The sequence below is a fragment of the Ranitomeya imitator genome, chromosome 3, assembly GCF_032444005.1.
Source record: "Ranitomeya imitator isolate aRanImi1 chromosome 3, aRanImi1.pri, whole genome shotgun sequence".
Classification (NCBI taxonomy): Eukaryota; Metazoa; Chordata; class Amphibia; order Anura; family Dendrobatidae; genus Ranitomeya; species Ranitomeya imitator.
The window spans coordinates 210,540,534-210,554,651 of NC_091284.1; positions in this window are offsets into that span (position 1 = coordinate 210,540,534).

Sequence of the window (14,118 nt, forward strand, 5' to 3'; positions counted from 1 at the left end):
TATATATGCAGCAGACAGGAAACAAGGAGTATCAGACAGGAAACAAGATGGCCCCCATGAAGCCAGCCACTCCATCTTGGGTAAGGGCAAAATCCAACATAACTAAGGGCAAGAACAGACAAAAACAGGTATGCAGTCTCAGTCCTTACACCTCCTGTCTCCTTCCCCATAATCCTGTAGAATGTAAGCCCGCAAGGGCAGGGTCTTCGCCCCTCTGTATCAGTCTGTCATTGTTAGTTTGCTTACTGTAAGTGATTTCTGTAACTTGTATGTAACCCATTATCATGTACAGCCCCATGGAATCAATGGTGCTATATAAATAAATAAATAATAATAATAATAATAATAATAATTAGTGTAGTAGAGCTTAGTTTGCAATGAATACTCAATGTGGTAGACCTGGCACATCAATGTATTAGAGTTTGAGTAGTAGTGATAGAACCACTATGTTACAGAGCTGTGCAACAGTGTGGCAAAGTTGAGACAGTGTAGGCTCTATGTAGCAGAGTTTTTATAGCAGTTAAGGTTCCCAACAATAAGGCTATGTGACCACAATGAGGCTATAGCAGCATTTTGGACGCAGTGTATTTTCGCTGCAACCAAAACGTGTTCTAATCACCCAGTTAAATTCGCATGTGTTCAGTGAACTCAGTGGAATGGCTATAGGTGAGACTATGCTGCAGGTGAGTTTAAGCAACGTTAAATAGAAGCACAGTGGGTATGGTTTTCTATAAATCCCTTCTACTGGGCTTCTAATGTAGAACGCAGCGTTTTCGGTGCAGCACAGGTAAGCTGTGTCCAAAACACTACTGTTCTGATCTTGGGCATCTATAAGGGTCTATCATGTTGCAACCATTAAAAAATCTGATATGAGAAAATCATGAGCAGAAATTTAGTAAACTTCAACTGGTTCTCCTATACCTATACCAACTTCCATTCCAAATATTTTCTTTTACAAATGGACACAAATACTAAAATATGAGTGTGATATGTCTTTGCATGTGATAAATATTTCTGTTGTAGGCATGATCCATTACATAGTGAAAACATTTGTCTTGTAATGCCTGTCCCAATTTGTCAGTGAAATTGCCTGTGGTCAAAATTATGTATAGGGCTCATTTCACATAAACTAATTAAATCAACCTGGGTTTTTGTGGTCAAATATACAATTCATGTGGAAAAGGTTAATTTTAAAATGCCTGTGGCTGTAAAGAAAAAAAAAAGGTAATCAAGCAAAGTCATGAAAAGAATCCAATTTAAATCCCAGCTGTGAAAGACAATAGTAAGGAGAGAATAATTTGTCCCACTCTGGAAAGGTGCCCACATACCTTACACCGCTGTTAGTTATAAGTGTGCTACGCCAGCAGTTAAGGTGAGTGGACACCTTAATATACCGGTCTCTCTAGCTCCCCACATATGCAAGCATGGATGGGTTTGTCTGATGTTAATTAGAGATGAGCGGACCTTTGGATATTCGGTTTTCCCCGGGTTCGGTAGGACTTTTCGAATAGTCTAGTTTGGGACCCGAACTTGATCCGAATTTCACCCCGGGTACTGAACTCCATATAAGTCAATGGGGACCCGAACTTCAGTGCTGTAAAATGGTCGGAGTAAGGGCTAGGGGGCTGCAAAAGAAAGCAATATGGGGTAATAGGAGGACAATTGCTTTGCAAACAAATGTGGATAGGGAAATGGCTTAAAGGGATCCAGAGAAAAAATGGTAAAATTGGAACTAAATGAGTAACATAAAAATTTTAACAGTGCCCTAACAGAGACTGAGGCTTGTTGCCACCAGTCCAGTTACAAACTATAACCCACAGAGCATGGAGCAGTATACCCCCACAGAAGCAGCTTACAAATTTCACCTGCAGCACCCTAGGTAGCCGGTTGCTGCAGTGATGTTGCCTTCCCTTCGGGGAGGGTGATGTCACACTTGGAGGCAAGGGGGATGCTTGCTATCAGGTAAGGCACCTACATTCAACACATCTGAATCTAGGCCAGGAGGGGGAGTTCAGGACCCGGATTCAGGGGAGCTTCCTTAGATTTCATGTATCCTGGTCTGGAGGAGGAGCCAGTCAGTCTGAGCGAGTTGTAGAGGAGGGAGGAGAGGAGAAGGACGTCTGAAGCAGACGCAGGGGCCGAGCAGCCACGAGGGAGCTGCTACCCCAGGAAAGAGAAGCAGAAAGAGAGTTGAATAGTGGAGGAGCTTAGAGGGAAGAAGCACAGTGGAGGAAAGGGCTCAGGAGGGGAACAGCGCAAGGACACCCTCAGAGCCAGAGTGCAGAAGCTGGGTACCGGGAGCCTGAGGACGTGTTGTTCTCCAGGACGCGCGACAGAACCGGAGGGCATAGTACTATATGTTAATTGCCTGTAACAAGTCTGAGGTGAAGCAGTAACCCTAAGAGCTGGGTCATCTAAGAGATCCTATAAACAGGCTCAAACTGCCTATCATACAGACATCTGTCTTAGGACAGAAGAGAGGGAACCCTGTCAGCAAGCTTTAAGGCACAGGGACCTCACTATCTGGCGCAAGTAGGAAAGGCTTATGGACCTCACCTGAAGTGGGACTACAGCTACCCTACACCTGGTACCCTGGACTGAGGACTGTTACCATCAGTAAACCAGGAAAAAGACTGCAAACTCTGTGTCCTCCACTTATTCGTCGGCATACACCATCTTTGCCACCGTGACATCCCCTTTGAGTACTGGACCCAGCAGTGAGTACCCCACGCCCTGGTGGGCATTCCACACCCATTGAACATGGGGCACAGTACTACCACAGAAGCTGATTACAAATTTCACCCACAGAGCATGTTTTCACATTTCCCCCACAGCTCCAAAATTTCAACTCTAGTAGCGTACATTATAACTGCCGCCAATGAAAAATTGATAGTATGATCTTGGATCGAGCTGGTGGTCTGCCGCGAGGATTGCTACCGCCAGTCTAGTTAAAAAAATCACCCACAGAGCATGAGGAAGAGTAACCCCACATAAGGTGCTAAAAAATGTCACCCACAAAGCTAGGAGCACAGTACCATCACATAAGGTGTAAAAAATTTCACCCACAAAGCATGGAACACAGTACCACCACATAAGTTGCTAAAATATTCTCCCCCACAGAGCATGCCTTCACATTTCCCCTACAGATTCAAAATTTTAGCTCCAGTAGAGTACATTAAAGCAACTGCCAATAAAAAGATAGCAGTATGATCTTGGATCGAGCTGGCGGTCCACCGTGAGGCTTGCTACTGGCAGTCATAGCCCCTTTGCTTAGGGACACCTCACCAATGCTGTTAGCTAAGTGTCCCAGGAGCCCGAAGTTTTTACCTTGAAAAAATTATTGTTCAAAGCATGGTGGCGATCTGTGGTCTGAGGTGGAGAAGTTCGGCCCATTGTGGGAATGTACGGTGCCTGAGATTGCAAAAAGGAGATTCGACCCAGAAGAGGAGATGTGCTGAGAACAGGATTCGGCCCAGAATTGGAGTCGTGTCCCGTAAAAGGATGCGGTTCAAAATGATGTACAGCCCACCAGGTAATTTTTGAATTTTCAATGAATGCATGGATAAAAGCTCATGTTTGACTGAAAGAGAAGTATGTGACTAAAATTAACACTCATTTCCAGAAGATGATGCCCATATGACACAGCACGAAACACAAAAATACTGCAAAAAACAAGAATTTGACTTCCACGTCCGTGTCCCTTAATTGATTTTCTCCTCATTTTCTTAAGTGGTTTTTAGGCAAAGCACTTCCACAAACAGTTTCAGATTAGAATTTTTTTAACCACTGTACTATCAGACACATGGCTGCATAAGAGTAGAAAAATTTGTTTGTGCGAATAGTACCCATCAGACATAGGTAGAAAACAGTAGAAAAAATAGTTTTTACCCACAGTACTATCAAAGCTGCATAAATGTAGAAAAAAATGTTTTGACACACTTGACTCCCACCAACACGGTTGCAAATAAGAAAAACTTTTGGGTACGCACCGTACTTTCACAGCAGGGGATGTGATCACAAACAGGCACATCTGCCTGGCCACATCCAACGCACTGTACTATCACAGACACAGGTGCACAGTACACATAGAGAGTATTTTTGGAAAACTGGGCACACATAAAACTGCATGCTATCCCTATGCAAAGCAGGGCAGAATAAAAAATAATCATTTTGAACAGTTACAAGTGGAGGAGGAGGTGAACATGGCAGAATAGGTGAAAGAGGCAAGGAAGGAGTAATTCAACACTGTTTTTTGTTTGCATTTTTTTCATTGTTTTTTTATTTTTGTTATGGAACTGACTTAAAACTAACTCAAACTAGAAATCTACAACCAGTCGGCGTAGGTCCAAATGGAGTAGGTGGTGGATGTGGTGGGGTTTGTGGAAGATGCAAGGAAGGAGGGCTTTTATGTATTTTATATATATATATATATATATATATATATATATAAATATATATATATATATATATATATATATAGAGGTATGGGTTTAAGCGGAGGAGGAGGTGGATGTGTTGGTATAGGTGGAAGTGGCGGGGGAGGAGGTAGCCAACACAGTTTATTTTTTATTTGGGAAGGAGGCACCCAATTGAAACGAATGACAAATAGAGTTGAAGATTGGCTGGAAGTTCTCTAGTCATCCAAAAGTATAGACACGTCCTGTGGGATCCACTCCTGGTTCATTTTAATGAATGTTAGGTTCTCCAAGTTGGATGTGGACAGACGGATGTGCCAACCCCCCGCTGTGCTAAACACTCATTAGCACAATTGCAGCAGGGCAGGCCAGCACCTCCAAGATATAAAGGGCAAGCTTAGGCCATGTGTCTAATTCGAAGACCCAGAAGTTAAATGGGGCACACCCATATTATTGTAACACTGGCTCCTGCTAATATGGACCATATTACATGGCGTTGCTGTATATTGTGACGTGCTCATAAAGTTTTGCAACATTTTGGCCATGCTAACCCTACTTTCTGAGGTGCAGGCGGTACCCCAGCTGCATTAGCGACTTCCTCCTCCGCCTCTGTCTTGTTCTTCTACAGAGCCCCCCGTGTCAGGTGGGAAAGCCATCAGTAGTTACCTTACCAGGGTCTGCACGGGGTAGAAAACAGCTGACCGCACCACCGCTCCACCAGACCAAGAACACGCCATACTTTCAAACTGCAGCCAGCCCGCAGACTTCAGGTGCTGAAGCCAGAAGAGCGATCATCATCGATATTGAAGCGTAGAAAAATTGGCAGCACTCACCAGTCTTCACAAACAGGTACTTTATTGTAGCATATCTTCACGGCACAGGGGCGCCGTTTCGCGCCCACCTTACCAGGGTCTGCTTGTATTTACGCATTTGGCGCTCTCAGGCCAGTGACAGAAGTAATGATGGTTCATTGTCCTTGTAGCGGTTATCCAGCAGGGTGGCCAACCAGTAATCTGCACTGGTAGCAATACGGGCATGTATTGGCTCATGTGTGCCAGGCTGCCCAGAGGTATCTACAAGCTGTCTTCACTGGGAGGTGTATTGTTGTGAATTCTGTTGTCGGGCTCCCTCCTGTGGTCATGAATGGTACTTCGGCTGGTTCTGTCCATGGACTTCCTCTGGTGGGTGTTTCTGAGTTTCACAGGTGACGAGGTTAATTCGTTAGCTGCTGCTCTATTTAACTCCACTTAGATCTTTGCTCCATGCCACCTGTCAATGTTCCAGTATTGGTCTAGTTCACTCCTGGATCGTTCTTGTGAAAGGCCTGGCTATTCACTGCTTGCGTCGAGAAACACGTGATGGTGTCTCCGCAGCTTCTTTACATGCATCTGCATATTTCCCATAAGGGATGGGGGCAGTGTTCTGGAATCACTGCGTTGAGAAACACGTGATGGTGTCTCCGCGGTGTTGGATGTTTTGGTCTCCCCGAGGCCAATCATCTGTGCCTTTATAGCCTTTTTACCAGGCACTGCTCCTAATAGCCAGATTCCTACTCCACACTGATGAGGGGCAAAAACCCCAAAACAGCTGTCTGTGGATGGATACCATGCTTGGCATAGGTGGCTTTCCTTCATAGGATGCTGCCCTTCCCGTGGTTGTTCCTTCCCGGGGAAAGGCCTGGCTATTCACTGCTTGTGTCGAGAAACACGTGATGGTGTCTCCGCAGCTTCTTTACATGCATCTGCATATTTCCCATAAGGGATGGGGGCAGTGTTCTGGAATCACTGCGTTGAGAAACACGTGATGGTGTCTCCACGGTGTTGGATGTTTTGGTCTCCCCAAGGCCAATCATCTGTGCCTTTATAGCCTTTTTACCAGGCACTGCTCCTAATAGCCAGATTCCTACTCCACACTGATGAGGGGCAAAAACCCCGAAAACAGCTGTCTGTGGATGGATACCATGCTTGGCATAGTTGGCTTTCCTTCATAGGATGCTGCCCTTCCCGTGGTTGTTCCTTCCCGGGGAAAGGCCTGGCTATTCACTGCTTGCGTCGAGAAACACGTGATGGTGTCTCCGCAGCTTTTTTACATGCATCTGCATATTTCCCATAAGGGATGGGGGCAGTGTTCTGGAAACACTGCGTTGAGAAACACGTGATGGTGTCTCCGCGGTGTTGGATGTTTTGGTCTCCCCGAGGCCAATCATCTGTGCCTTTATATCGTTCTTGTGACCTGTCTTCCCATCTGAAGCTAAGTTCCAGCTTTTATTTCTTTGGTTTGCTATTTTTCTGTCCAGCTTGCTATTTAATTTGTTGTCTTGCTTGCTGGAAGCTCTGGGACGCAGAGGGAGCGCCTCCGCACTGTGAGTCGGTGCGGAGGGTCTTTTTGCGCCCTCTGCGTGGTCTTTTTGTAGGTTTTTGAAAAGACCGCAAAGTAACGTTTCCTATCCTCGGTCTGTTCAGTAAGTCGGGCTTCACTTTGCTAAATCTATTTCATCTCTGTGTTTGTATTTTCATCTTTACTCACAGTCATTATATGTGGGGGGCTGCCTTTTCCTTTGGGGAATTTCTCTGAGGCAAGGTAGGCTTTATTTTTCTATCTTCAGGGCTAGCTAGTTTCTTAGGCTGTGCCGAGTTGCATAGGGAGCGTTAGGCGCAATCCACGGCTATTTCTAGTGTGTTTGATAGGTTTAGGGATTGCGGTCAGCAGAGTTCCCACGTCCCAGAGCTCCTCCTTATTATCAGTAACTATCAGGTCATTCCGTGTGCTCTTAACCACCAGGTCCATTATTGTCCTGACCACCAGGTCATAACAGTACAGGTGGCCCAAAGTACTAATGCATCTCAATAGAGGGATAAGAGAAGTTCTGAGACCATTTTTTTTTCTTTGCAGTGTGTTTTGTCTCTATTTTCCCCTTTACCTCTGGGTGGTTCAGGACACTGGTGTAAACATGGACATTCAAGGTCTGTCCTCTTGGATGGATAATCTCACTACAAGGATACAAAACATTCAAGATTTTGTGGTTCAGAATCCGATGTCAGAGCCTAGGATTCCAATTCCTGATTTGTTTTTTGGTGATAGATCTAAGTTCTTGAATTTCAAAAATAATTGTAAATTGTTTCTTGCCTTGAAACCTCGCTCCTCAGGTGACCCTGTTCAACAAGTAAAGATCATTATTTCTTTGTTACGTGGTGACCCTCAAGACTGGGCATTTTCCCTTGCGCCAGGAGATCCGGCATTACGTGATGTTGATGCGTTTTTCCTGGCGCTTGGATTGCTTTATGACGAACCTAATTCAGTGGATCAGGCAGAGAAAATCTTGCTGGCTCTGTGTCAGGGTCAGGATGAAGCGGAGATATATTGCCAGAAGTTTAGAAAGTGGTCTGTGCTCACTCAGTGGAATGAATGTGCCCTGGCAGCAATCTTCAGAAAGGGTCTCTCTGAAGCCCTTAAGGATGTCATGGTGGGGTTTCCCATGCCTGCTGGTCTGAATGAGTCTATGTCCTTGGCCATTCAGATCGATTGACGCTTGCGTGAGCGTAAAGCTGTGCACCATTTGGCGGTACTATCTGAGCATGGGCCTGAGCCTATGCAATGTGATAGGACTTTGACCAGAGCTGAACGGCAAGAACACAGACTTCAGAATGGGCTATGTTTTTACTGTGGTGATTCCACTCATGCTATCTCCGATTGTCCTTAGCGCACTAAGCGGTTCGCTAGGTCTGTCATCATTGGTACGGTACAGTCTAAATTTCTATTGTCTGTTACTCTGATTTGCTCTTTGTCATCCTATTCTGTTATGGCATTTGTGGATTCAGGCGCTGCCCTGAATTTGATGGACTTGGAGTATGCTAGGCGCTGTGGTTTTTCTTGGAGCCCTTGCAGTATCCTATTCCATTGAGAGGAATTGATGCTACGCCTTTGGCCAAGAATAAGCCTCAGTGTTGGACCCAATTGACCATGTGCATGGCTCCTGCACATCAGGAGGATATCCGCTTTCTGGTGTTGCATAATCTGCATGATGTGGTCGTTTTGGGGTTGCCATGGCTACAGGTTCATAATCCAGTATTGGACTGGAAATCTATGTCTGTGTCCAGCTGGGGTTGCCAGGGGGTACATGGTGATGTTCCATTTTTGTCTATTTCGTCTTCCACTCCTTCTGAAGTTCCAGAGTTTTTGTCGGATTATCGGGATGTATTTGATGAGCCCAAAGCCAGTGCCCTACCTCCTCATAGGGATTGCGATTGTGCAATTAATTTGATTCCTGGTAGTAAGTTTCCTAAGGGCCGATTGTTCAATTTATCTGTGCCAGAACACGCCGCTATGCGGAGTTATATAAAGGAATCCTTGGAGAAAAGCCATATTCGCCCGTCGTCATCACCGTTAGGAGCAGGGTTCCTTTTTGTGGCCAAGAAGGATGGTTCTTTGAGACCTTGTATTGATTACCGCCTTCTTAATAAAATTACAGTCAAATTTCAGTATCCTTTGCCGTTGCTGTCTGATTTGTTTGCTCGTATTAAAGGGGCTAGTTGGTTCACCAAGATAGATCTTCGAGGGGCGTATAATCTTGTGCGTATTAAACAAGGCGATGAATGGAAAACAGCATTTAATACGCCCGAGGGCCATTTTGAGTACCTGGTTATGCCATTCGGGCTTTCCAATGCTCCATCAGTTTTTCAGTCCTTTATGCATGACATCTTCCGAGAGTACCTGGATAAATTCCTGATTGTGTATTTGGATGATATTTTGGTCTTTTCGGATGATTGGGAGTCTCATGTGAAGTAGGTCAGAATGGTGTTCCAGGTCCTTCGTGCGAATTCCTTGTTTGTGAACGGGTCAAAGTGTTTCTTTGGAGTTCAGAAGGTTTCATTTTTGGGGTTCATTTTTTCCCCTTCTACTATCGAGATGGACCCTGTTAAAGTCCAGGCCATTTACGATTGGACTCAGCCGACATCTGTGAAGAGCCTGCAAAAGTTCCTGGGCTTTGCTAATTTTTATCGGTGCTTCATCGCTAATTTTTCTACTGTTGCTAAACCGTTGACTGATTTGACCAAGAAGGGTGCTGATGTGGTCAATTGGTCTTCTGCGGCTGTAGAGGCATTTCAGGAGTTGAAGCGTCGTTTTTCTTCTGCCCCTGTGTTGTGCCAGCCAGATGTTTCGCTTCCGTTTCAGGTTGAGGTTGATGCTTCTGAGATTGGAGCAGGGGCTGTTTTGTCGCAGAGAAGTTCTGATGGCTCGGTGATGAAGCCATGTGCTTTCTTTTCTAAAAAGTTTTCGCCTGCTGAGCGTAACTATGATGTTGGTAATCATGAATTGTTGGCCATGAAGTGGGCATTTGAGGAGTGGCGTCATTGGCTGGAAGGAGCCAAGCATCGCGTGGTGGTCTTGACAGATCACAAGAATTTGACTTATCTTGAGTCTGCCAAACGGTTGAATCCTAGACAGGCTCGGTGGTCGTTATTTTTCTCCCGTTATGATTTTGTGGTTTCGTACCTTCCGGGCTCTAAGAATGTGAAGGCTGATGCCCTGTCAAGGAGTTTTGTGCCTGACTCTCCGGGTGTTCCTGAGCCGGCGGGTATTCTCAAAGAGGGGGTAATTTTGTCTGCCATCTGCCCTGATTTGCGGCGGGTGCTGCAAAAATATCAGGCTGATAGACCTGACCGTTGCCCAGCGGAGAAACTGTTTGTCCCTGATAAATGGACGAGTAGAGTTATCTCTGAGGTTCATTGTTCGGTGTTGGCTGGTCATCCTGGAATCTTTGGTACCAGAGATTTGGTGGCTAGATCCTTCTGGTGGCCGTCTTTGTCGCGGGATGTGCGTTCTTTTGTGCAGTCCTGTGGGACTTGTGCTCGGGCTAAGCCCTGCTGTTCTCGTGCCAGTGGGTTGCTTTTGCCCTTGCCGGTCCCGAAGAGGCCCTGGACGCATATTTCTATGGATTTTATTTCGGATCTCCCCGTCTCTCAAAAGATGTCGGTCATTTGGGTGGTTTGTGATCGCTTTTCTAAGATGGTCCATTTGGTACCTTTGTCTAAATTGCCTTCCTCCTCTGATTTGGTGCCATTATTTTTCCAGCATTTGGTTCGTTTACATGGTATCCCGGAGAACATCGTTTCTGACAGAGGTTCCCAGTTTGTTTCAAGGTTTTGGCGATCCTTTTGTGCTAGGATGGGCATTGATTTGTCTTTTTCCTCGGCTTTTCATCCTCAGACAAATGGCCAAACCGAACGAACTAATCAAACTTTGGAAACATATCTGATATGATTTGTTTCTGCTGATCAGGATGATTGGGTGTCCTTTTTGCCATTGGCTGAGTTCGCCCTTAATAATCGGGCCAGCTCGGCTACTTTGGTTTCGCCGTTTTTCTGCAATTCTGGTTTCCATCCTCGTTTCTCTTCAGGGCAGGTTGAGTCTTCAGACTGTCCTGGTGTAGATACTGTGGTGGATAGGTTGCAGCAGATTTGGACTCATGTGGTGGACAATTTGATATTGTCCCAGGAGAAGGCTCAACGTTTCGCTAACCGCCGGCGCTGTGTGGGTCCCCGACTTCGTGTTGGGGATTTGGTTTGGTTGTCGTCTCGTTATGTTCCTATGAAGGTTTCCTCTCCTAAGTTTAAGCCTCGTTTCATTGGTCCGTATAAGATTTCTGAGGTTATCAATCCTGTGTCATTTCGTTTGGCCCTTCCTGCTTCTTTTGCCATCCATAATGTGTTCCATAGGTCGTTATTGCGGAGATACGTGGCGCCTGTGGTTCCATCCGTTGATCCTCCTGCCCCGGTGTTAGTTGAGGGGGAGTTGGAGTATGTGGTGGAGAAGATTTTGGATTCTCGTGTTTCGAGACGGAAACTCCAGTACCTGGTCAAGTGGAAGGGTTATGGTCAGGAAGATAATTACTGGGTTTTTGCCTCTGATGTTCATGCTGCCGATCTGGTTCGTGCCTTTCATTTGGCTCATCCTGGTCGGCCTGGGGGCTCTGGTGAGGGTTCGGTGACCCCTCCTCAAGGGGGGGGTACTGTTGTGAATTCTGTTGTCGGGCTCCCTCCTGTGGTCATGAATGGTACTTCGGCTGGTTCTGTCCATGGACTTCCTCTGGTGGGTGTTTCTGAGTTTCACAGGTGACGAGGTTAATTCGTTAGCTGCTGCTCTATTTAACTCCACTTAGATCTTTGCTCCATGCCACCTGTCAATGTTCCAGTATTGGTCTAGTTCACTCCTGGATCGTTCTTGTGACCTGTCTTCCCATCTGAAGCTAAGTTCCAGCTTGTATTTCTTTGGTTTGCAATTTTTCTGTTCAGCTTGCTATTTAATTTGTTGTCTTGCTTGCTGGAAGCTCTGGGACGCAGAGGGAGCGCCTCCGCACCGTGAGTCGGTGCGGAGGGTCTTTTTGCGCCCTCTGCGTGGTCTTTTTGTAGGTTTTTGTGCTGACCGCAAAGTAACCTTTCCTATCCTCGGTCTGTTCAGTAAGTCGGGCCTCACTTTGCTAAATCTATTTCATCTCTGTGTTTGTATTTTCATCTTTACTCACAGTCATTATATGTGGGGGGCTGCCTTTTCCTTTGGGGAATTTCTCTGAGGCAAGGTAGGCTTTATTTTTCTATCTTCAGGGCTAGCTAGTTTCTTAGGCTGTGCCGAGTTGCATAGGGAGCGTTAGGCGCAATCCACGGCTATTTCTAGTGTGTTTGATAGGTTTAGGGATTGCGGTCAGCAGAGAATTCACAACAGCAACACAACCTCTCAACCATGTTTGTGAACTACAGTCCTGATAATGGTATGAATTGCATAGACTAGAAGTAATTGTGTGGTCCTGATGCCCCTGATGCATATCCCTTTAATAGCACCCTTTGCTCAGGTAAACCATAATCTCAAGCAGATTCCTTGAGCTCCCCCTTAATGGGGTTTTCTCACTTAAGCAAGAGTTGTCCCCTTGACCATTTACCATTTGGCACCAATGAAATAGCTTCCTTTGTCAAATACATGGTGTGAATGGACAAGTGGTACATCACAGAAGGGACTTTGGCACCATAGTTTTCGGTATCAGTGAGGATCCCAGCAGTCAGTCGCCAGCAATCATACATTTACAGTATCAACTAGTCGGTGGATTGGTAATACATATATTTAGTGAGACAATGCCTTTAATGTTTGGGCAGTGTACTTCTGAAACGCTTTGCATGATCACAAAGTATATTGAAAAGCTGTAAATTTGTAGCTGTTCTGTCCTCTCTCTCCTTTGTAGAGCTGGCATCCTTGAGCAATCACTATTCTCATCTCCAATAGCTGGAAGATACTTATTATTTAACCCCTTCACGCCACGGCCCTTTTTCGTTTTTGCGTTTTCGTTTTTTGCTCCCCTCCTTCCCAGAGCCATAACCTTTTTATTTTTCTGTCAATATGGTCATGTGAGGGCTAATTTTTTGCGGGACGAGTTATACTTTTGAGCGGCACCATTGGTTTTACCATGTCTTGTACTAGAAAACGGGACAAAAATTCCAAGTGTGGTGAAATTGCAAAAAAGTGCAATCCCACTTGGCTTTTTTTCTAGGTTCACTAAATGCTAAAACCTGACCTGATATTATGATTCTCCAGGTCATTACGAGTTCATAGACACCTAACATGTCTAGGTTATTTTTTATCTAAGTGGTGAAAAAGAATTCTAAACTTTGCTAAAAAAATTAAAAAAAAAAAAAAAAATGCACCATTTCCCGATACCCGAAGACACAAAAGAGAATAGTAAAACCAAAAACACTCAGTTTGAAAAAATGTTGCAGTAATCCGCAAATGCTAGTAAAAGATGTAAAAAACAGGGTATTTGGTTGATACGTTTTTTGCAAAAAATGTATACTAAGCTGCTCTACCAATCTTCACGGTATACCCTTATCAGAGCAGTCCTAACTAATGTATGCAATCCCTATCTGATGTATTTAAAAACCTGATCATCTGTATATAACCTGTGTGAACAGGGTTCAGAGAGGAAAAATCCATGTGTGCATACAGGGTAGAACAGCTTTTGTGCAGATAGCCCAAGAGGAGTGGTGGAACTCCCCAGTCTTGTAGACACAAGAGAACAATTATGGAAACAGGAACACATGGGCTACTTGCACAGTGAACAAGTCTGTATGATCATGTTCACACACCACCAAGAAACCTGAAGACACAAAAGAGAATAGTAAAACCAAAAACACTCAGTTTGAAAAAATGTTGCAGTAATCCGCAAGTGCTAGTAAAAGATGTAAAAAACAGGGTATTTGGTTTTACTATTCTCTTTTGTGTCTTCAGGTTTCTTGGTGGTGTGTGAACATGATCATACAGACTTGTTCACTGTGCAAGTAGCCCATGTGTTCCTGTTCCTGTTCCTGTTTCCTATTTCCCGATACCCGTAGCGTCTCCATTTTTCGTGATCTGGGGTCGGGTGAGGCCTTATTTTTCGCATGCCGAGCTGACGTTTTTAATGATGCCTCTTTTGTACAGATACGTTCTTTTGATCGCCCGTTATTACATTTTAATGCAATGTCGTGGTGACCCAAAAAACTAAATTCTGGCGTTTCAAATTTCTTTATTGCTAAACTGTTTAGCGATCAGGTTAAAGTTTTTTTTTATTGATAGATCGGGCGATTCTAAACGCGACAATACCAAATATGTGTAGGTTTGTTTTTTTTATTGTTTTATTCTGGATGGGGCGAAAGGGGGGTGATTTAAACTTTTATATTTT